The sequence below is a fragment of the Desmodus rotundus genome, chromosome 11 (assembly GCF_022682495.2).
Source record: "Desmodus rotundus isolate HL8 chromosome 11, HLdesRot8A.1, whole genome shotgun sequence".
Classification (NCBI taxonomy): domain Eukaryota; kingdom Metazoa; phylum Chordata; class Mammalia; order Chiroptera; family Phyllostomidae; genus Desmodus; species Desmodus rotundus.
In genome coordinates this window covers 7,652,004-7,675,699 of record NC_071397.1, presented here as the reverse complement: position 1 = coordinate 7,675,699, position 23,696 = coordinate 7,652,004, and the positions used below count along the sequence as shown (strand labels likewise).

Genomic DNA, 23,696 nt, shown 5'->3' with positions numbered 1-23,696 from the left:
TACGAGGAAACCAAAAGTTTGTGAGACACACTTCATTGCTGTGGTCTGGAACCGAACCCGCAATGCCTCCAAGGTATGCCTGCAAGAAGGATGGAATCAGGGACTCCAGACAGGAGCTCCTACTATCTCCGTCCTTCACTTCTCTGAGCCTCAGTCTTCTCATCTGCAGAATGGGGATGATAGTAACTGTCCTGCATACTTCACAAGGTTGTTGAGAAATGGAAGATGTCAGGCACGAAAGAAGAGCATCTTTATGAAGTGTAAAGTGTTTCTAGTAGCAGAGATCTGACTGCAGAGAGCTGATGTCCCCAAGAGCAGCCCCAGCCTGTGACAGAGAGAGTGGGAGGGTTAATACCCCAGCTTCCTCCCCTGGGGGGGAAGAAAAAGGAGGACAACTGAGTCATGTTTTATGCTGTCTCCCAGAGGGCCCCAGGGGAACTGAACCCCAGCTGTCCACAGTGGTGACTTGCTTAGCAAAACACCCTGTGTTTATTTCCTTCCCCACTCCCTTACCAGATGGTCCTGAGTCCACCTCCCACAATAAACTACTGGTACTGGAATCCTTGTCTCAAGGTCTGCTTCTGGGAGATGCAGGCCTCCCCCAAGAGTTAGCCCTTTTAGACAGCCTCCCAGAAGTCTCACGCAGTGTCTCCTGCTTCTCTCTCATTGTGCTTCCTGCAGCCTGCCCTGGAAGTGGAGAAAGGTAGTTGTTTGTTCAGGTATGTTGCCTCCCCAGATAAAATCAGGGCTCTGCTGGGAAGTTAGGATAGAATGGGTGTTGGGGAGGTATGCAACCGCGACCGAGCTGGGGCGAAAGCATTGGTGTCATTAACGTTTCTTGGCGCCTGCCCACACAATCCCAGAATCCAGTAGCCAGCCTGCAGCTGAGGCCAGCCTGGGAAGGAAGCTGATCTGGGGGCTTTTCTGCCTCGCGTCCGTGCTCTGTTTTCATCTCTGGACACACTGAGTCACAGAGCAGCCAAGAGGGATATGTTAGTTCTTGCCAATTAAGCCTATGGTCTGGCGTGCGTGCGTGCGTGCGTGCGTGTGTGTGTGTGTGTGTGTGTATCAGGTCACCCTGTGGGTGACAGAAGGGTTCAGGACATGAAGTCAAATTAATGTCCATCATCTTCAGAGCTTCAGAGGTGGGGGTGGGGTAAGTGGGTAGAATCACACAAAACCACCACTGATGTGCGAGCACAGGGTGAAAGCTGAAACAAGGAGACGTGCAATCGGGATGGAGAAGCCCATTAATTATTTACAAAGGAGAGCTATTTCCAGCTGGGGTGGGCTGCAGAGATGGACTCCAACTTGCTCTGCGGCTGTGGGGCTGATGCTGTGGGTGGGAGTACAGATCCAGATGTGGGAACTAACTTCCACTGCATCATAAAGAAGATAAGTGGTCAGAAATTAAACATCACAGGGAACTATTAAACACTTAACCTTCTAACTAGGTAATTAGCTAGTGATGGTACTTAGTTAAAGGGCTTTTCAGTTTAGTAATTAGCCACCTAAAAGGTTAAGATGTAAATGAATTACTTGGTGAACTTCATCCACTTGAGCTTTTTCATTAGCTAACTGAAGCAAATTTACATCCTTGGCTTGGGAGGGGTGAATTCTGGGGGCCTCTCTGGCTCAGGTAGAGGGGAGCATAAACTGTGTCTTTCATATAGGTGGGATTTGGAAGAAAGAGGGGAGCGGTAGCTTTAGGTGGAACCAGTGAAGAAAGAGACAGAGGCAGAAAGAATCAGGCCTAATCAAGGACCTGTGTGGGCTCCTGAGATATAAATCAGCTGTTGCCACAATAATGCTTCAAGACAAGCAAACTCAGAACTCTAGGTGGGCCTTGGGCCAGGCGGCTCAGTTGGTTGGGGTGTCATCCTGTGCACCAAAGGGTTTCAGGTTCAATCCCCAGTCAGAGGGCATATATAGGTTGCAGGTTTCATCCCCAGCTGGAGAATTGGAGGCAACTGATTGATGTCTCCCTCTCTCTCTCTCAAATCAATAAAAACATATTCTCAGGTGAGGATTAAAAAATCGAGGTGGCTTACAACCACTAATATTTAATTTTCTTATTTGTGGGTCTGCAGGTTGCTTGGAGTTCAACAAGTCTCAGTTGGGCTGGGCTGGGCTGGGCTGGGCTGGGCTCCAGGCTCTGGGTCAGTTTAGATCTTCTCTACGTATCTCGTTCTGGAGCCTAGGCAGAAGGACCATGGCTATGCAGAGTATGTTCTTCTTATGGTGATGGCAGAAATGCAGGGGAGTGAGCCCGACTGAAAAAGCCAAAGTCAGGGGTCTGCTGTCACCACATCTGGTAAATTACATTAACCTACGTAAGTGACACGGCCAAACCCAAAATTCGTGGGAAGGGCATGTGCTTCACGTACCATCAGACCATTTTATTACATCAGGTGCCCTTTTATGACAGGGGAGTGAAGAAGCAGGACAGAAGCAACTCAGTCTTCCACACCTGGCTTACCTGGTGGAAAGGCTATCGCTAGGGCGGTTGTTCTCAGATTTGAACACAATCAGTCACCTGCTGGACTCAGCACAAAGATGCAAGGTGCTTCCCCCCTGGAGTCTCTGACTCAGTCTGTATGGAGTGGGGTCTGAGAATCTGCAGTTCTAATCACTGAGCAGACGCTCTCTGTCTGAGGACCACACTCTGAGAACTTCTGGCCTAAGGAAATAATAGCAGTTTTGTTCAGAGAGGATGGGAGACGGCCTTGAATGTCAAGCAAAATAGCTATACTTACTGAGCCCTTACTACATTTCAATTATTGTTTTTAAAATGGTCTGTGTGTTCTTTTAGTTGGTAAGTCAACCCTGTGAGGTGTGGTATTGGCACTTGACAGATGAGGACTCAGCTGGGAGTGCAGGGCGTGACTTATGAGGCCCCATAGCTTAAGGTGGTGGAACTGAGCTTGTAGCCAGAGCTCTGTCCTGACTTCAGGCTTTTTTCTGTTGGCAGTGGGGAGCCAGGATCAAGTTCTGAGGGCAGGAATGATCTGTGGAGGAGAAAACTCTGGATTTGGAACTAGGTGCTCTTAGGTACAAACCACACTTTGATTTCTGGTGGCTAGATTTTCATTGATTTAATCAACAAACATGTACTGAGTGTTTGCTTTAAGGTAAACACTGGTCAGGACCGTAGGGTTGGAACAAGATAGGCAAAGTCCTTGCCTTCAAGGAGCTTACATTCTCATTGAGGAGAGGGTTAATAATTTTTAAATGTGCACTAGGCTTAAAGATAATTAGTGTAAGGAGACAGAGGCTGGGGGGTTATTATTTTATATGGGTGGTCGTGATGGCCTCTCTGACGATTGATATTACATGGAGTGAAAGAAAGAGCCAGGCAGGGGAAATGACATGTGCGAAGGCCCGTGGGTAAAGACAAGCTGGTCTTGTTGGAGAAGCAGCAAGGAATCCAATGCATCTGGGGGAAAAGTACCAGCCAATGATGGTAGAGGACTGGGCAGGACTGGACCATGTAGGGCCCTGTAGGCTGTAATGATGCCTTGCATTTTGTCCTGGATGACATGGGAGCCATTGGAAGGGTTGAAAGCAGGAGGGTGGCATGATGTGGTTAAAAGGAAGATTCTGGCCACTGGATGAAGAACAGACTGCAGAGGGACAGGGGTGGAAGCAGGGAGACAAGTTACAGGATGGTTGCTGGTGTCTGAGCTCTGTCTAGAGACCTCTTGCTCCTTACTGTCCACATACATAAAATGAGAGAAGCATCCTTCCATCTTTTCCCCTCGGGCTCTATGGGGCAGAAAGAGGTCAGGGTGGGGGCATGTGAATGAACAGGCAATATCAAAGCAGCGTGTAGTGATGGCGTTTCTGGCAGAATTCTTGGGCCTGCACCTGCCTGGCCCGGGAAACTCAGAGCCCACGGCCTCGAGTGGAGAAGAGCCTCTGTCTCCCATTCCAGAGCACACCTGTCGTCCATCACTGCCCCAGCTCCTCGGTCAGCAGCCCCCACCCTCTCTGCCCCAAGTCCTCTTCCTCTGACAGGCAGTGATTATTTATATTCTTGTTTAATGAGCTCATTAGACATGTGCTGCAGTATTTCTCAGAATAAATCATCTCTAGTGGTTTTGAAGTGCATTTGCTGGTGCTTGTCCGTGATGATGGAGGTGGCAGTTGTGGGTGTGAGGGTGGCTGGTGGTCGGGGGCTTGGTGACCTGTAGTCTCCCAGGTGCATGTGGACAGGTGGGGAAGCTGCCAAGGCCCTGGTATGGAGGCAGGATCTTGCAAGCTGAGTTGGTGGCAGCAGCCAGCATTGAACACCAGATTTTTGCTGCCCATCTAAAGGCCATTGTGTGTGAGCTAGTGCCGAGGGCAGATTCTCAAGGTGGCTGTGATTGTCATTCAAAAGAAGGTCTGAGTGGAGGCTTTGAAAATTTCTGGGTTGACTAGGCAGGTGCTCAGCAGTCTTTCCCTTGGGCAGGGGGCTGGAAGGATGTTTCTGTCATGTAGCAAAAGTGAGTGGGTGGCAGCTGCCCCCCTGATGCAGGGGAAGCACACATGCCCGAGTTAGACCCACTCTCCCATATCCTGCTTAGAGTGGGCCCAGAAACAGGACACCATCCAAAAGTACTTCCTTCACAGAAGATCAGAGGGCCTGAAATTCCACCATTAGAAATGCATTTCTTTGCATCTATCATGAGTAGAAACCAGGGAGATGCTGAAGTGGTTTTCTCTGGGACTGTCAAACAGATATGGAGGACATAGTGAAGGTCCCAGCAGCAGAAGGATGGAGGGGTCCGAAGGGGTCATAAATCAACCTCAAAGCCCAATTCCCCCATGCAGACATATTGCCAGGGGCTTGAGAGAGCTCAGGGACAGGGAGAGAAAGCTAAGTTCTTGGCACCACCTTAGTTTGTTCACAACTCTCTTGGATTCTGTTCTTCTATCTTTAAAATGGGCCTAGTTCTTGCTATTCTTTTAGGTTGGAAAAAGGTTAAGAGTGAGAAAGCGAAAGTTCAAGGTCACCCAGGCCACCTCTCCTTTCTTTGTGAATCCTTATAATGCCCACACACTCTGGCCCATGACTGGCCCCACGTGGAGATAACTTCCAGGCACAAGAAACTTCCCCCTCCTTTTTTTTTTAAAGAGCCTATACCATGTTGGGTGCTCTAGCTAAAAAACTTTCCTTATTACAGCTCCTAAATCCATTTCCCTCTACCTCTTAGGTTCTGCCTTCATTCTCATCAGGAAGAAAAGAAAATCTTCTATAATGTTTATTTCATTTTTACAGATATTTCTCACGGCTCACCTAATGCTGTTTTGTTTTGTTTTGTTTTTTCCAGATTCAACATTCTCCCTCCTTTCCTTCCTCCATTCTTGCCTTTCACCTTTAGTCTTTCAGGAGGTATTTATTTTATATTTGTAATGTCAGGGCTGGGCCACCCAGGGAAGATGGCTGTGAACAGGACGCTCCCGGCCTCCCGTACCTTGCATTTCCTGGGGAGACAGACATTAAAGGACTACGTGCTTGGGTGGTGACTGATTCAGTGCCTACAGCTGTGATCAGCATTGTGTGGATGCATATGTGAGATCAGGTCCTGGGGCACCGACCCAGACCAGAGAGATCAGAGAAGCCTTCCTGGAGGAGGTGACTCAGAAGGTCAAGTAGAAGCCCAGTCAGTAAAGAGACATGAGAGGCACCACATGTACAGGGCTGCCATATTTGTCTCTGTAGCAGGAAAGGGTGTGTCCTATGGTACATCTCCTGGTCCCTTGCCTCAGATGTGCGCCAGGTTGTGTGACCCCTATGCATGGGTGGAGTCAATCGATGGACAGTGTGCTGGATGTGGCCTGGCCATAGCAAAGTGGACTGCGGCACGCCCTCCTGCGCTGAGGGGCCCTTCATCGGAGGGCAGCCTCGGCTCACTCTGCCATCCTGTGGTTAGAGTCCTACACACACAGGGTGCCCCTAACAAAGCTGCTCCCTTCACATTGTTCTGAGACCACCATGCCCCCTCCTACCTAGGCTACTTCCTAGATGCAGAGGCCCAGGGTTGCGTAGCAGCTCTGTGGACATGTGGGGTTTTAACTGAAGGTAGTGCTTGGACGTCACAGCAAACCAGCCTGGGGTCCAGGGCCTCTGACTCAAGCGTCCCTGTTTACTTACTTATCTGCCATATCACAGTTTAAAAAACTTACTTGTCTCATTTTATACATGTTTTTCTGTTGCAAGTCACTTCCTATCTTTGGTGGGAAGTAAGTGGATTATAAATCACAAAACCAATTGATGGAAATTAGGTCAAAAGTGCCAAGTGAATGCAGGTGGTTTCTTCTCCAGTAATGATGATGGTAATAAAAGCCAACCTTTCTGAGAAGTTATTACATGCCAAGTATTATGCTAAGTGGTTTCCATTTATTAGCTCATTTAATTCTTCCCACTTCCTGATGAAGACGGTGCAGTTATTATCTTGATTTTATGGATGAGAAAACTGAGGCACTAGCTGGTTACGAAGCTCACCCGAGGTGTCTTGCCTGAGGTTTGAACCCAGGTGGGCTGGCTCCAGGGTCTGCACCTTGACACCTGCATAGTACACTACTAGCATTTGAGTGCGTGCTGTGTCCATTCCCAAGGCACCGACCACACACAATCCCCTGGGAGGCAGCTGTGACTGTTAAGCGCTCTTTACAGAGTAGGAATCTCTGAGTTCAGAGGAAGTAGGTAAGCTACACAAAGTCTCCCAGGTTGGAAGTGCCAGAACGAGAGTTTGAACCCAGGCTTGCTGTGTCCCAGAGAGAGCTCCTGTTCCCTGCCCCGCCCCCGTCTTCCCCCTGGAACACAAGAGCTTATGGCCCCTCTCTTCCTCCCGGGACATAAGTCAGGATGAAGAGGACAGATAGAAATAGCTATTTTGGAGTCAAAGCTGGTGTGTTTAAAATGGAAGACAGTGCCCTGACCGGTGTGGCTCAGTTGGTTGGGCATCATTCTGCAAAGTGAAAGGTCACCAGCTCAGTTCCTGCTCAGGGCACATGCTTGGGTTGTGGGTTCAGTCCCTGGTTGGGGCACATTCGAGAGGCAACTGATCAATGTTTTTCTCACATATCAATGTTTTTCTCCCTCTCTTTCTCCTTCCCTTCCCCTCTCTAATAAGTAAATAAATAAATAAATAAAATCCTTAAAAAATAAAATAAAACAGAAGCCCGTGACCCCACTTGCCTTCCAGACTGGCCCCTTCCCAGCTGCCTAATCTACTAACAAACCCACACCATCAGCCTGTTGTCACTCAGAACCACCATGAGGACACAGGGGAAGTGTAAACTGGACCCCCCACACACACACGGAAGGCGGAAACAAGAAGAAACATGTAGGTGCACAGGGTGGGGTCTCTGGTGGGCAAATGGAAGGACTCCAGGCTGTGCTCATAATGTCTGACAGGCAAAGCCGCAGCTTCTCTGAGAGCAGAAGGAGGCCTCGGCCACCTCGAGGACCTGGAGGATTCCATGAGAGACCCATGGGCTGATGCATCCTTCTCCATGCTGAGAAAACTAATGACCAACCCTTCGGGCATTCTAACTTAGGGATTGCCATTTGAACTGTAGCTGCTCAGCCTCCCCAAGGCGGCCTCCTCCCAGGACTGAAATGAAACCTGGGTCACAGGTTCAACCCTGGTGATGGGGTGTATTCATGAGAGAGAGTAGAGATTTATGTCTTGGTCTCTGCCCTCAATGAGCTGTCATCCCCCAGACCAACTGTGACTGCTGCCTCCCTAGCCCACACATCCCAGACCCAGGGCTTCGGGGCAGGCAGGGCTGGAGGACGGCACCATGAATCTCTGGCAGCCATGGGGCTCACGGATGTCCAGTGGAGGGAGCAGCTGATAGATCACAGCTGGTCTGTTGACCTTGAGTCTTAAGCAAAGTGAGAAATAAAAGGTCATATTTATGTCGTCAGAGCCACAGAGGCTGTGAAGTACCAGCGTGTGAATAAAGACAGCAACAAATCACTCACCGCTCCTGGGAACTTGGCTGATCTGTCTTCCGGCCCTGTCACCCAGTGGCCGGCTGGGATCAGTGTGCTCGGAAAGGGAGAAAAAGAAGTGACAGGGCAGTCCAGGGGACCCAAACAGTGCTCTCTCTGGAAGGTAGCAAGAATCACTGAGATTCATAGGTTCCTAAGGATGTAGGATGCCCCTCACCTCAAATGTCACCCTTTTAAATAGGTTACCCCCAACCACTCCACTTAGAGCTCAGCCCGCCCTCCCTACCCCCTAACACGTTTGCCTTCCCTTAACCAGTGATGCTTCTTCTTTTTCCATAGGATGCTCTCCTTTCTAACATACTAAATAATTTACTTGTTGTGGTTACTGTTTACTGCCTACCTTGTTCCCACCAAGGTCAACTTCTGAGGCAAGGACTTGTGTCTCATGGTCACCGCTGTATAACCCAGTGTCTAGAGCAGCACTGGCACGTAATAAAGCCTCTGTGACATTTCTTGGATGAATGGATGAGCCTGGGGAGACCTTAGAAATGGACTTATCACCAGACCCCTCACCAGTGAAGAGCAGAGGCCCAGACAAGGGAGAGGACTTGAGCTGGGTTCCATACAGCCTGCTGGGAGCCACAGAGCTGGGAGAAGAACCAGGCTCCAGAATTCTAGGCCAGAGCTTGGGTCCTGTGCAGTCCACGCTGCAATCACACCCGTTAGAGAAGGTGTTTGTTGGGCTAGGTCACATTCCATTAACTACCTCTAGGACCAGAAGCTGTGTAGCCCTGGGTGGCACAGGCTGGGGGCTTTCTTGCTTCCTTCCTTGATTTAAAAAACAAACAAAAAGAAGGTGATAAATATACCAACTTTCTATCCCAAAGGGCATCCAAAAATATGGGTCCCGTGACTGGGAAAGGTCGGGGAGTTTTCCTTCCTGGGGCAGGAGTGAGGTAAGAAGTGTTTGTGAAGCACCCGCACCCCGTCCAACCCCCAGTGCACTGGAGCCTTCACACAGGTCACTCGTTTAATCTTCACTTCCAAGCTGTGATGGAGGGTAGTAACAATGTCTAATATTTATTGAACTATGTGCCAAGCACTGTTCCCCGTGCTCTCAGGTACATCCATTCATTTAATCTGCCCCACATCTCTGTGAAGTGGATAGCTTCTATTATGGTCTCCATGTTACAAATGAGAAACCAGGGGCAAATATGCCGTAAAATAAATGCTGCCGTTCTGGGTGCTTGGGATGCATCAGTGAACAAAACAACTTGGAGATCATCGTCCTCATGGGGAAACTGGCAACAGGCACGATAAATGAGTAAATCACATAGGTGTGGGGCGCAATCCACGCTATACAGAAAGAAAGGCAGAGTAGGGTTGGGGCCTTGGAGTGGTGGGCAAATGGCAATATTACACAGTGGGGCTCGGAGGGCCTCACTGAGCAGGGGAGACTTGACAAAGACTTGAAGGAGGTGAGCCAAGCAGAGCTCTGTGGGAAGGGCATTCCAGGCAGAGGGAACAGCCTAGGCAAGGCCCCAAGGCTGGAGTGCATCTAAGAAGGAACAAGGGGCCAGGGTGGCTGCAGCAGAGAGAGCAAGGGCCAGAGTCTAGGAGATGGGGCAGGGAGGTGGTGGGGCCAGATCACAGGAGACTTACAGGCCCCTGCAAGGACGTCTCCAGGGCATCAGCTTCTTCAAATGCTTACCTCATCTCAATGCTCGCATCCACCCACAGCCTCCAGCCAACACCCTCCTCTCAGCTCTGCTCACACACTAGGGTTGCTTTTACACTGCCCAGTAGCACACAGTCATGCTCACCCACACACAGAGTAGCCTATGGACACACATACACACCAGGCAATGCATACACTTGCACTCACACTGAGCAATATACACACATTCATACACACACGCACACTGTCCTCACACTCACACACTGGGCAGTGGGCACTTACTCAGCTCCCCTGCTGGGCTTCACCCTCCACCTGCCTGCATATGGGAGAGGGACGGGAGCTGTCCTCATCAGCCTTGCGCCCTGTGAAGCCCAGCATGGCCTCTCCCCAGCCAGACCAGGAGCAGGAGCACCGCAGGCAGTTCCTGAGGCCTCAGATCCATGTCCCCAAACAAACAGGGCTGGAGACACTCCCCAAAAAGGACAGATGGGAGAAAGTGATGTACTTGCATGTGATTTACTCCCACACTAAGATCGCAGGCCCATGTGGTCATCCTTCAGGGACACTGAAGGGCATTTAGTGGCTCCATTCTGTGCTGACTGTCCCCACAGGAGGTGACTGTCCCCAAGGCTTGGAGACGGGCTGGGAAGGGGAAAGAGTAAAACTGCTGTTTTTAGTTATTCCCAATTAAAACCAGGACAGTGCACCTCCAAGCTAGGCCAGCCTCACCTGCAAGCTCCTGGCTAATGAGTAAATCCCATACTCATCTTCCTGCCCACCTCAGAGACCTTGAACCCCAAGGCGACCCACCAGTGCCCTCAGGCAGCTAGCTCACCTGCCACTGCAGGAGATCCTGCCAGGAGATGGCGGGGGCGGGGGGGGGGGGGGGGGGGCGGTGTTAGTGTTCTCTACAAAAAAGATGACAATAGTGATGGATAGATGATACATAGACAGACAGATAGATAGCAAACAGATGATAGGTAAATGATAGATGGTAAAGTAGGCAAACGTTCCCCATACACATTAAGCCCTCACTGAACGTTGTCAATAGGTTTTGCAACTTACATAAAATGATGTATAACAAAACCAACTTTGCCATAGGATAAAGGTGAAATTCCTGCAGCATCTCATGAACATTAGAACAACCAACCTGAAATGAAGCAACATTATTCAATGACCTGCTATACATATGTGATTTATTGAGTATACATTATATGCCAATGCTTTGCATACATTATTTCTGATCCTCATATGATTCTTAATATTAGGTTTGCAAACTGCTTTTATAAACAAGACTGAAGCTCTGGGAAGTTAAGTAACAGGGGTAAAATCATCCACCCAATAAAGTTATGAGTCAGGATTTCAGCCCAGAGCCCAGGTCACCCTGGTGCCAAATTCTGTATGCTCTCAGAGCTGGGCATCCTTTGATGGCTGTTTCTGTGGAATTCTAGAATGTCAGAATTGGACATAGAAGCATAGAGAAAGAAAGTGATTTAGTCAAGGCCACACAGCAAGCCCGAGACAGAGCTAACCTTAGAGCCTTGTCCTTTCTTCAGGTTGGACCTGAGGATATTTGGTGGGGGTGGACAGCTCTGCTCCCCCATCCCCCCTTCTCTGACTCCAGGGTTGGGATCGTGTCAGGGCCTCTCACTTGGCTGGACAGTGCAGCCTTCCCACTGCCCACCTGAGGTCTCACACCAGAGGTCATTTCTCTCCCCACCCCTGATAAATCCTTTCCTGGCCAACCTGCTTGGAGAGGCGCTGGTATCCAGGGAGGATCAGCAGAAACACAGTCCAGAGAAGTGCTGAGCAGGCACCTCCTGACCGCTGGCTGGAAAGTATCTCTGCGGGGTGAAGCAGCGGACAAGATGATGCTGCAGCCAGCACAGCGGGCATCCGGCAGGCCAGTCCATCATGGGTCCAGCCTCCTCCAGACATGCCGCATGGAGCAGCCCTCAAGGAAGCGCCAGTCAGTGTCTTGGCCACTCATTCGTGCATGGGTGCTGAGTGTCCCCACTATTTAAAAAACAACAGTTCCCATTTGTAGATGCTTTGCCCTTATACACCATGTCCAAGAGACACATCTGTGCAGGTTTTCTCAATAATCCTATGGACTGAGTAGCAGTATCATCATTCCCATTTGACAGATGAGAAAGCTGAGATTCGGAGGAGTGATAACTCCTTGTTCAAAGTTGCTCAGCTAGCAGATGGTGGGTCTGGATTTGAAGCTGACCTTCACACACCAAATCAAACATCATCATGGCTCCTTTTTATTACATAAACTAAGCATATTCCAAGTTCTGTACTCAGTACCAAACGAATACTGTATTTAATTTCCACAACGGTGCCATATGGTCAATTTTATTAATGCATCGTGCAGGCAGACAAAGCTGAGTGAGGCTCAGGGATGTGAAATGACCCGCCTACGTTGCCCAGTAAGTCAGCGTTTTTCACCATAGCCCAGATTCAAGCCTGGAGCTTGATACCATCCCTCTCTTCAAGAAATTTCTGACTTGGCAGAGGGAGGGGATGGTAATCGGGGGGAAAGGCAGGTCCCCAAAACTCAGCCATGAAATGACTGAAGACTTCATTTCACCTTGGTTTCTTGTCTGAAGGGCCGTCGTTGACTCTGCCATCGTCACTGAGACAGAACCTAGTGTTCACGGTTCACTTACCTGTTGCCAAGCACCATGCTAAGTGTGGAACACCCGTCACCCCACAACCCTGGCAATAGTCCTACCCAGTAGGTCCTAGAGTTCCTATGTGAATAGGCAGAGAGAGCTGAATAATCTCCCTCAGGTCACACAGCCGGTCATTAGCAGAGAGCGGGGTTTGAGTCCAGGCCCAGTGGAGACCACAGTGGATGCTGGGAACCACTGTGCTTTACCTTCCACAACCTCTTTGCCTTTGCATTTGACTCACACCAAGTCCCGCTCTGGAGCTGCCCTGTTCTCCCCCCATCGGGACAAGGATACGGCCAGGGGCCACCCTACCCCACACAGGTCCTTCCCCAAATGCTGCCGACCATCCCAAATCTGACGGGGCCAACCAAGCCCATGGGCAAGAGAACCAAGGAGCTCCTGCCGAGGGGGACTTCCACCCACATGCGCATCAGCCCCACTGAAGCGATAAATATGGTTCCAACGATCTCTGTTCTTCCTGCCCACCTGGCAGGATTTGCTTTGTGATAACATTTTCTGCCATTGTTAAAATTGTGCTAAAATACAGACAACGTAAAAATTGCTATTTTAACCACGTTTAAGTGGGCAGCTCAGTGGTATTCAGTACATTCACACTGCTATGCGTCATCACCGCCACCCATCTCTGTGGCTTTCTCATCACCCCAGACAGGAACTCTGCACCCCTTAAACACCAACTGCCACCCTCTCCCCCCAGCTCCCATCTACTGTCTGCCTCTCTGACTATGACCGCTCTAGGTGCCTCATGTAAGGGGAGACACAGTGTCTGTCCTTTTGCGTCTGGCTTATTTCACTTAGCATAACGTCCTCAAGTTCCCTCCCTGTCCTAGGATGCGTCAGAATATGGCCTTACACAGCATGGAATGCTTCTTGAATTTGTGTGTCTTCCATGTCCAGGGCCCCACAAATCTTCCCTGTATCGTTCCAATGTTAGTATACGTATAGCCGGGGAGAGCTCTGTGATGCCAATTTTGAGGAGGTCGGTGCTGCAGGTGATTTTGCCCCTGGATGGCACAAACTGCCAGCAGGGGAGAACTGTCTGATCGGGCTCATCACTGGGCGGCACTGGCCCGGCGTCTGTGTGTTCTGGTGGAGGTTCTTCGCTCTGCATACTCCTGTGTTTGTAACAACGTATAATTGGTTTGACACCTTCTGCGTTGTTTCTGTAAGTGATGGATTGTTTTTGAGAAAGCTTTTCTCAGCTCCTCAAGGAGAAAAATGGCAACAATCTTCGTCATCGTCATGGTTATTGGGGCACCAAATGGCTCTGGGAGCGGGGCAGAAGGGGCTGCCACATCCCCATTGTACTGAATCTCTCACACTCAGCACGGGAGGCTGATGCTGCCATCCTCACTACACATGTGAGCAAATCGAGGTTCGGAGACAGGAGAAACGACCCGAGTCACACAGTGGGTTTGGGGCAGAACCAGCTTTCCAAGAGAGATTTCTGTTTGATTACAAAGCCCCTACCTTTTCCTCTGAGACATGCTGACCTAGTTCTTGGGGCCTGGGAGCTAAAGACAGTTCAATACGGAGGTAAGTTCCACATTCTTAGAGACTTGGATGAGGGGAGACAGAGAGAATGAGAAAGAGAGAGAAAGATAAGGAGGGGGGCTGTTGCCGTGGGCTGAGGAGCTTGCCTGAGTCTCTCAGCCTGTAGTGGTAGAAATGCCACTCAGAAGGAATAGACTGGGTGCAAAATGGCTTAATAGCAACCTTCGGGACATCGCAGGACACACCCATTGACAGCCTGCTCAGTGGAAGCCACCATCGGTATACAGCTTCCCGCGGGGCCTCACCAGAAGTGTGATGTCTGTTTGGAGGAATGTGAGGTCTGACCCAGTTCTCTGTGTTCAGACCTCCTGGAAAAGGAGGGTCAGAGACAAAGGTTGTGTGATCAGCAGGGAGCAGCCAGGATGCAAGCTGGAAACTGTGTCCCAGGGAAATCGTCAGGAGGAATGCAAATGTTAATTCTGGAGAATCAAAGACTCGGTGGGTTGAGAGAGCTGCTGCACAATTTGGGAAGCACCGACATATGTTAAAGACAGAAACACCTTGTTCTGGGTGTCCCCGTAGGGCAGAATTGGGGCTGGCTGGAGGAAGCAGCAGCTGTCACCACAGCCCGATGGGAGCGGGGATTCTGGGCCACTAGGGGCTGCGTAAAGCTGGGCCCAGCATCTCCCTGGAAGCAAGCAGAGCGCAGACACTGAGCACTCACTATGGACCAGTCATGGTTCCAGTCACAGGCACCAACTCAGGCAGTCCTCTCGGCAATCCTGTGAGGGAGGCCTATCATCTCTTCCCTTCACAGAGAGGTTAAGTGGCTTGCCCAAGGTCACACAGCCAGTAAGTGACAGCTCTGGGATTTGAACCCTGCTGGTCCAATACAAGCACTCAGGCTCTGATCCCTGGCTTTATCCTTTCCATGAAGGAGTGCCATGGAGCAGGGTGCAGCTGCTGCCCTGACTCTGCTGTCTCCACCACACACAGGGCCTGCTGGTTCCCCAGACACTGGCCAGGCAGCTGGGTCTGCCATGCTTCCTAAGTCTGGGAGCAAAGGCAGCGCCTCCAGGGGCCACATCCTCACCTCTCACCAGGTGGGAGATGAGTACAAAGGCAGCCTGCTGGGGCTTGGCTCACTTTGACCTAATTTGCAGTAAAGGCTGCAATTGCTGAGCCAGAGCTTAACTAACACTGTCACCACGTGTCTTCTGAAAGAGACTTCTAGAGTCACATGGGGCAGAAAACACGTCCTGCTGCGGGTGTGGAAGCCATGATGTCTTCCTGCCGGCCCAGCCAGGCCCCGGGCGCAGCCCAAGTCTCTCAGTCCCCAGCTCACACACATCCCGAGGCCTGGATTTCCACGACCAGAGATTTGCCTCCTTTGGTGCAGCATCACCCCGTCCTTTATAACACAAACCCTCGAGCTGAGCTGAGCTGAGCTGCCAGGCGCTGACCTAGGTCTGCGCGAAGGGTGTTGGGCGCTCTGCCTCAGATTCTCCATTGTGTTGAGTGTGGCTCCTCTACTTGCAGACAGGGCAAGGCCACTGCCAATCAGTGCCTCGGGGAACCTGGCTCTCCACGTGTTCTCAGGAGGGGCAAAGGCACTGGGGCCGCAACCCATGGTCCTTCTCAGAAGTTGGTAAGAGGCTTCTGACCCTTGGAGCCCTCACAGAATCATTCCAGCTCCAGGACAATCCCTGTGTAAGGAGCAGCCATGTGCCCTCCCCTGTCATCACTCAGGGCCGTGAGTTTAGGGAAGGCTAGCATCCCACACCAGACACCAGAGGAGGGGATTCTACCACTTGTACCGGTGATTCCAGTCATTCTAACTGCTCCCTGATCCCTGGGCCAGAAACAACAAATCTGAGACACATGTGCTCCCAGACTCATAGCCCTGTGTCCTACTGAATTTAAACACAGCCTCAAAGTCCCTCTCAACATGGGCACCCAGCAAATCCTTGGAGTTGGAACGTAAGACTGAATATATTCATAAGCCCTCCAGAACCTGGCTTCTGGCTGCTTCCTTGGTGATCTAATTTTCTACCACGCTCCCTTTCCCTCACTCTGTTCGGGCTGTACCAGCCTCCTCACTCTTTCTGCCTCAGTGCCTTTGCACTGGCAGCTTCCTCTGCAGAGAACCTGTCTACAGATATCCCTGTGGCTTCCTTTCTTCCTTCAGACCTCCCGTGAGCATTCAGAAGTAGCAAGACATTCCTCATCACTCACTGGAATCCCATCTGCACCTCTAATTTAGCCTCGTGACTTCAGGGCAATCAAGTTAGTCACTGTCTCTAAAGTGGGGAGCAAAATTAAGAAGAGTACTTCCCAGGGTTATCGCGAGGATTGAATGCTGAGGTAATATGAGAGTGCTGGGTTCAAATCTTACCTAAACACAAACACCTTATCCCTGTGAGACCTTGGGCAAGTCACTCAACCTCTCTGAGCCTGATTTTTTTCATCTGTAAAATGGGAATAATAATAGTCCATCCCTCGCAGGGTTACTATGAGGATTACATTACTTAGTTGATTCATGTGGCTTACTCAAAACTGTTTGACATGTATCAGCATGTAGTAAGAGTTCAGTCAATGTTAGCTGTCATTGTAGTAAGATGAATATTTTTAATTGCTATCAAACAGTCTAACTCTAGACTTGCTTCCTGCCGAAATCTGATTCTGCTCAATTCAGTTCGAGATACTACAGTAAGGGGAAGACCATGCTCTGTGGCTTGGCAGACCTGGCTTACGACACTGGCTCAGCCGCTTTCCAGCTGTGTGAATGTGAGCTGGTCACCCATCTGCCTGAGACTCAGTTTCTTCATCTGTAACGTGAGCATAATTATTCCTGCCTCTTAGCGTCAGTGTGCAGAAGCAAAGAGACCCTGCCTGTCAAGTGCTCAGCACATGGGAAGCAGTCAGTCAATTGTGTGCCAGACAGAAACAGCCACATCTCCACCACTCCTTGCAGCTTGTGCAGGGAAGCAAACAGGCCCCTTTGGGGCTTGCAGGAAAAGGGAGAGTTTCGGGAGCCAGGACCGCTCGCCTTGGTATAATGAGGCCTTTTCGTGCCCTGAGGTCTCGCGTCTGGCCGCAGAGGTTGGCACAGGCCAGTGGTTCTGTGAAGAGTCAGTAATGAGGGTGCAGAGCCAGGGAAGTTCAGTGGGGAAGCTTGACGTGGCTTCTCCAAATTAGTGCTGGGGCCCAGCAGGCAGCTGTGCATCACCAGGGATGGTGGGGGAGGGAAGAGCACCTGAGAAGTAGTGGCTGAAAGGGGGACAGAGGCTGGAAATTAAAGAGGTGGCATTTGCTGACGACTCCAAGGAAGCAAGAACTGCAGTTCGTATGTAGTCACTGGCACCAATTTCTCCCTCGTACACAAATATACACTTACCTGCCCTTATCTGTCACACACCTACATGTAACAGTAACAGACTCCTCGGGTTCACCTCATCTGAAGGTGGCCATATTAATCAGAAGAGGCTAATTACTGTTGCAAACGCATTCAAGGCTCAGGTACAATAGAATAGGACTTCTGACTCCCCTAACAGCCCAGGGTGGCATACCAGGTTAGTCAGGAAGACTTCTTCACTTGGAGATTCAGGCACCGGGTCTCCGCCACCCTTGGGCCTTGTTGTCACCACACCCAGGGTCCAGACAGCAGAAGGGAAAGGAGGGACAGGCGCTCCCTCTCTTTTAAGGACTGGCCCAGAGGTCCCACACACTACTGCCAACACATTTCATTTGCCAGAGGTTAGCACTTGGACAGCCCCAGCTGCAAGGGAGCCTGGGGAATGTAGTCTGGAGTGAGCTCAGGGAAGGGGGAGAGTGGACTTTGGTAGTCAGCTCACAGGCTTCGGGTAGAGGCCCTGAGGCTCTCTCCCATTCCCATTCCCGGATGACACAAATGCCTTTAATGGTAGCACTTAGGAAGGAGCAGGCTTGGCCTGCAAGTGTCTCCGGAAGAGGTCACATGAAGAGTCATCTCAGAAGTGTCAGGGGACATATGGAAGCCTCTGGGAGCCGGGCAGTTAGGGGAGTGGGCAGGAGGAGGCAGAGCAGTGACCAGCGTAGCCCGGGATCAGAATCTTTACAGACCGTATATACACGAACACCTATTCTCTCTCTTTCTCTCTCTCTCTGTCACACACACACATGCTTACAAATAACCACACACCCAGTTTGCAAGTGATACTTAGACACACAGACATGCCCCCACACGCTGTCACACACATGCACACCCATGTACCTACACACCTGCATTCACACATCCCAAACACTTATCTACATCACATCCATAAACGTTGTCAGGTGGCCATGCAGTGAGCCTCGAAGATACAGAGAAATGCCTCTCTGGAAACTCCTCACACCAGCCAGCGTCTGAGAGTCACCATTAGCCAGCCCTCGTGCTGAAATAAGAATCTCTTACAGCTGTATAGGCCTTCACACTGCACAAAGCACTCTTTCCTTCACTGCTCAACCACAGAGTAAATATTTACTCAGCAGTGACTTCAAGTCAGATATCATGATTGGCAGCGGAGATGCAGAGATGAGTAAGACGCAGGCCGCAGCCTCGTGGGAGACACAGGCACAGACGGAGAAGCGCTCCACCAGAGGAGTGGACAAAGGGCTGTGGGACAGGAGAGCAGGAGCAGGTCTTAAAGGATGAGTGAGGTCACCAGATGAAGAAAGAGAGAAGAGGTTTCCAGGAAGGGGGGCTGCTGAGTGCAAAGGCTCAAGGGGGTCTGTTTGGGGAGTGACGAGTGATTCAGAGCGGGCGTGGAAGTGCTTCCTAAGGCTGGAGGTCTACTAGGCAGGGCCAAGACGTGCTGCTGCTGATGTGAAGTAACGATGGTCTTTTCCCCATGTGTGAGGAGAAAATGGTAAGTTCATAAGCAGAATATTCTTGTCATGTGAAGGTTGTGTCCCTGTGTCACTTGGGATGCCACCAGGAAAAAAAGAACACTCTGTATATAACGGGAATTTAGTACATGGAGGGGTTGGATTATATGGGTGACAGAATTGCTGTGGGTTGGTGAGGGGGACAGTGGGGCATTGCAGATGTTAGCTACAGCCCAAAGCCACTACCACCACCCACTCCCGTGCATGGATGGAGGAACGTGGGGGAGACGGTATGGTCAGAGCCTCAGGTCCGGATCCATCTGGCAGGAGCTAGAACCCTGGAAGCTGGGATCATACAGGAGGCTCAGTGTCATGAGCGTCTGCTGGTGATGTAGCCTTTCCTATAAGTCAGCTGGGCGACTGCTCGGCTAGCTGCCTGCTGAGCAGCCCAGCACCAAGTCATAGACCAGGGTCACACACAGTAACTCTGCTATTCACTCAGCGTTTATTGAATGCAGGTTCACTTTAAAGCAGAACATCAACACACATTACTATCCTACTCACGCTCTAACAGTCTAAGAGAAATATAACACATACAGCAATCAGTGGGCGATAACGAACCCGAGTCCCAGTGTCTCAGTCTGCAGGTGCGGGAGGCAGCTCAGTGGGCTAAGGAGTGATCAGTGTCTTGCAAGGAAGGATCTCCAGAGCCAGGTGGGCAGCAGGGCAGGTGAAGTCCTCAGTCCAGCAGGGCAGAGCCTCCAGTGGCCGATGCCACGGGAGATCAGCATGGCGAGGAGCAGCACTCTGGTGTGTGGGGCTCGGCTGTCTCAGCAATGGTCTGGAGCCTGCATCAGCTATATCTTGAAAATGGTGGACTCCACCCCTCTGGGTCTTTTTCATAAATGTCTTGACACCCCTGCTGGCAAGTGTGGAATCCCCCCAGGAGCCCACGGGTTGTCCAGCTCTGCAGACCTGTCTGCTCTGACCACATGGGCAAATATGTCTACTTGCCAGATGTGTTTGCTTGGACTTAGGTAATTTTCCTCTTGCACTACAGCGTCATGGCTGACTGACAGCCGTTTTAGTTGGCATAAGTGACTCCACTTTGTTTTATGTACTTTATGCTGTCTTAATTGGACCAATGCCATTGTATTGGTCCCACTCTCCACACTCAGGAGAAGCAGAAAAAGAGGAAGAAACACTGGCTTCTCCCCTCCTCCCCTCCAGTCTTCCTCCAGTGCTTCCATTGGCCAGCTCTATCTGGAAGCCCGAGGGCAAAGGAGCCTGGGAGATGTAGTTCCTTATGAGACTGAGGGGCAGGTGGAGGGGAAGACATCTGACAGCAAATAGTAACCAGTAGGCTGTGATTTCTTTCTCTGGTATCAGCTATAGATATCATCTGTAGATGTGTTTGCTAGTGTTAAATTGAATGAACAAATGCCAAATGAACATTAATAGAAAAAAAAAAAACACTCAGAAGGCTCTTATGCTTTTGTTGTTTTTCCTGGGTAAGTGCTTGGGGTTGCAATTTCAAATTGTGCTTTAGAACATGTGAGCTTAATTAAATTTTACACATTGGAGCAACTTAACTTAAAATGGCTATTCATGTTTTCTGCTAACAGAAATGTTGCCAGTTTATGTGATGGAAAGAAACCTACCATAATTTCAGAGTGTGTCTTTCACGAAGAGGCTGTGACCTGATTGTTGTGTCAGGCACCTCCTTTTGACTCTGCATCCATCCACCATCCCTCCTCCACCCTGCTGGGTGCCCTGAAAGGCTGGCCAGTATGCACCCATAAACTCTGGCTTTTTTTCTTACAATACTATTAAATTTTTTTTTTTAATTTTGAGAGAGGGGAAGGGAGAGAGAAAGAGAGGGAGAGAGAAACATCAATGTAGGGATGCTTCTCATATGCCCCCTGCTGGGGACCTGGCCTGCAACCCAGACATGTGCCCTGACTGGGAATCAAACCAATAACCCTTTGGTTCACAGGCCAGCACTCAATCCACTGAGCCATACCAGCCAGGGCTAAACTCTGGCTTTTGGTTGGGCTCACCCATGGGGAGCAGTAGCAGAAGAGTGGGAGGACAGAAGACGGTGAGGTCAGGGTACTTATGTGTCTGGTTCCTGTGCTATAAGATTGCCCCTGGCTGCCTCTGTCCCTCATCTAAACTTTCTAGACCAATGTGTCTCAGTAGGGGATGATTTTGCCCCCAGAAGACATCTGGCAATGTCTGGAGACATCTTTGGTTGTCACAGCTGGAGACACTCCTGGCATCTAGTGGGTAGGGGTCAGGGATGCTCTTAGGCATTCTACAGTACACAGGACGGCCCGCCAAAACAAAGACTCATTCAGCCCAAAGTATCAGCAGTGCAAGGCTGAGAAACCCTACTCCAGATTAGTGCTTCTCAAGCTATTCACAGTGAAGGACAAGGGCTGTTTCATCCCATCTGTTGCAGACCAATGCTTTTGTAAGAATATAATAGAAATAAATTATCAGGAAAAATCATCGTGCACTTGAATGTCACAACCAATGCCAAATTGCTGTAAAACTTTCTTAATGCTTACTTTCAATTTCTGTACTGTCTGATCATGAATCTGGACTAAACAGCTCATCAACCAGCATCTAGCTGTGGGCTACACTCTGATTAGCGTGGACCTGCATAAGTCTCTCTCCTCCCTAGATTTCGTGACCTCACTGGTATGCTCAGGCCTAGAGAGGGTAACAGCTTGGCAGCTACCAACCCTGAGTTATTGCATGTTCCCTTGTTGTCCCCCATCCCCTACCCGCCACTTTGTAATGAGTCCTTTTGTGAGTAGCCTTATTATCCCTCAGTGAGTGTGCTTTCTGCCCCTGAAAATCCTGACTGATGCTGAAGCATTTCCCTGAAGAATGTGCACAAAGTTAGAGGGTGTCCAGGTAGAAGAACAAGAATGTGATGGGCAGCCAGGTTTGGGAGCCCAGCTTAGGAGCTCAGACTGTGCCTTACAGGTCATGGCAGTCCTTGAAGAGTGTTTCGGTGGGCAAGGGGCATGGCCAGAGGTGTGCTTTAGATGCAGCTCTCTGGAGGTAGTGGTGCTGAGCACACCAGAGGCAGGGAAGCTCGTCTGGAGGCTGCTGCATTCATCTAGAACAGAGATGGCCAGTCCAAAGCAAAAGGGGTGGGATGTGGGTAAGAATAAAGGTGGGATCAGGCTGTCTGACCTGGCCGAGAGAATCAGTGGTTGGTGGCGTTGGGGGCTATGAGAAGGAGGACAGGGCTATGTGGGCAGGAGATGGGTTTGGTTCTGTCCCTAAAGTTTGAATAGCGCCCCTTTCATATGACTTCCTCACGCAGTTTGTCTTTTCTGCTGCCTGGAGTGGGGAGTGGTATTGCTTCTCAGAGTGTGGGCTCTGAATCCCAGTGGATCCAGCTCCACCAGGGCCCCACAGAAAGTGAAAACTGCTTAGCTTCCTCCTTCCCGAAATGGAAATGATGGCAACGTCCTCAGGGGGGCTGTCAGGGGACTAATGCGTGTAAACTTCCAAGGGCGAGGTTAGCACGTGGTGAACACTGGTTAGTGCTGTTGTAGGTAATGGCAATCTTGTCTGCCAGAGGCTATGTTGAACCACCTGGCTCCTACCCTTCTGTAAGTATACATGCATGTAAGTGCACATGCATGCATCACATGTGCAAACATGTGCACGCATACTGCAGAGGAACCAGGAGCTGCTTTCTTCTGATGGGCCAATTCCTGTGCAAGACGTTTCCAAGCTGGCCCTTCGCCCCCAGTGCCAGGGATCAGCCTCACCCTATTAACCATCACTTGCAGCGCAGCCCAGCGGTGGCTTCATCACATCATGATTTTCCCTGATTGGGGAAACAAAGGGGAAAGAGAGAGGCCACGCAGGGTCCCACACAGCCACCCGCAGAGGGAAGAAAAACAGACCAGTGACTGCATGGCACAGTGGTCAGAAATGGAGGCTCCGGGGTCAGATGGCCTGGTTCAGATCCCGGCTCTGCCACTGTGTAGAGCAACGCTGAGCTGATGGCTTAGTCTTCCTGTGTCTCAGGTTCTTTATCTGTAAAATGGAGATGACAGTCACGCCCCCTGCCCCCCAACAATTGTTGGGAGGATTAAATAATTATTTATCCTCTTAAAGATCTTAGAACAGTGCCTGGCACAAAATAAGTCCTCCATGGTAACTGTTCTTTATTTTCATTGTTAGTAGTAGTAGGCTGGGCTTCCTAGAGGACCGTATAAACACTGAGATGATTAATGCATTAAATGCAATATGGAACGTAGAAGCCCTTGTCACATAACAGGTGTTCAATAAAAATGCTGGCCTGTCCCTCATCCTCAAATAGACCAGCTCTTACATTGCTCATGCTCCAGTGAGGTGGCAGCATGTACTGACTCAGAGTGAACGGGAGCTGGGCTGCCTGGGTTTGAATCCCAGCTCTGCCAGTTATGTTGGCTTCCTACCTCTGGAGTCTGTTTCCCCCTCTGCAGGATGAGGAGCATACTAGTGGCTACACAGGGCCTGGCACACAGCTGCCACTTGGTAAGTGTTTGCTCTTATATTGTCGCTGTGGTGGGGGTGGTAACTCCTGCCTCTCCAGCTTCCACCATGTCCCCAAGGGGAAGGAAGTGGACCCCGTAGCACTGGCCACAGAGGGCTCTCAGGGCCCTGCCCAGGGATGTGTGAGGCACAGGGGACTCTGAGCATTGTTCCAGGGAAGGAGGTGGCTGATGGGCCCCAGGCCAGGGTGGGCTTTTGACTGAGATGAGGAAAAATGCCCCATGTTCTTCACGTGGTAAGGAACAAGTCCAGACTATGGACCTAGAAGCTGGGGTTTAAGTCCCAGCTGCCTCATCCTAGCAGTCCAGCTGTGTGACGTCGAGCCAATCACTCAGCCTCTGAGTCTTGGCCATTCCACTCCCGGGACATGAGAGCAGGACTGCCCTGATGCCCGTGAAACAGACAGCCCTGGGGGCCCCGCTGGTGGGCATTAGCTGAATCCAGCCATCCCCACCCCCCTCTA

General features: G+C 50.5%; 1 protein-coding gene and 1 non-coding gene across 3 annotated transcripts in view; one reads left to right on the top strand and one right to left on the bottom strand.

Annotated features, from left to right (window-relative positions):
* LRFN2 (leucine rich repeat and fibronectin type III domain containing 2) overlaps nt 1–23,696 on the top strand; it is a 178,385-nt gene that overhangs the window by 151,849 nt on the left and 2,840 nt on the right. The window lies entirely within an intron of this gene.
* LOC112302506 (U6 spliceosomal RNA) lies at nt 13,178–13,281 on the bottom strand. The gene has a single exon (XR_002974563.1). It is a non-coding gene; the product is annotated as a U6 spliceosomal RNA (small nuclear RNA).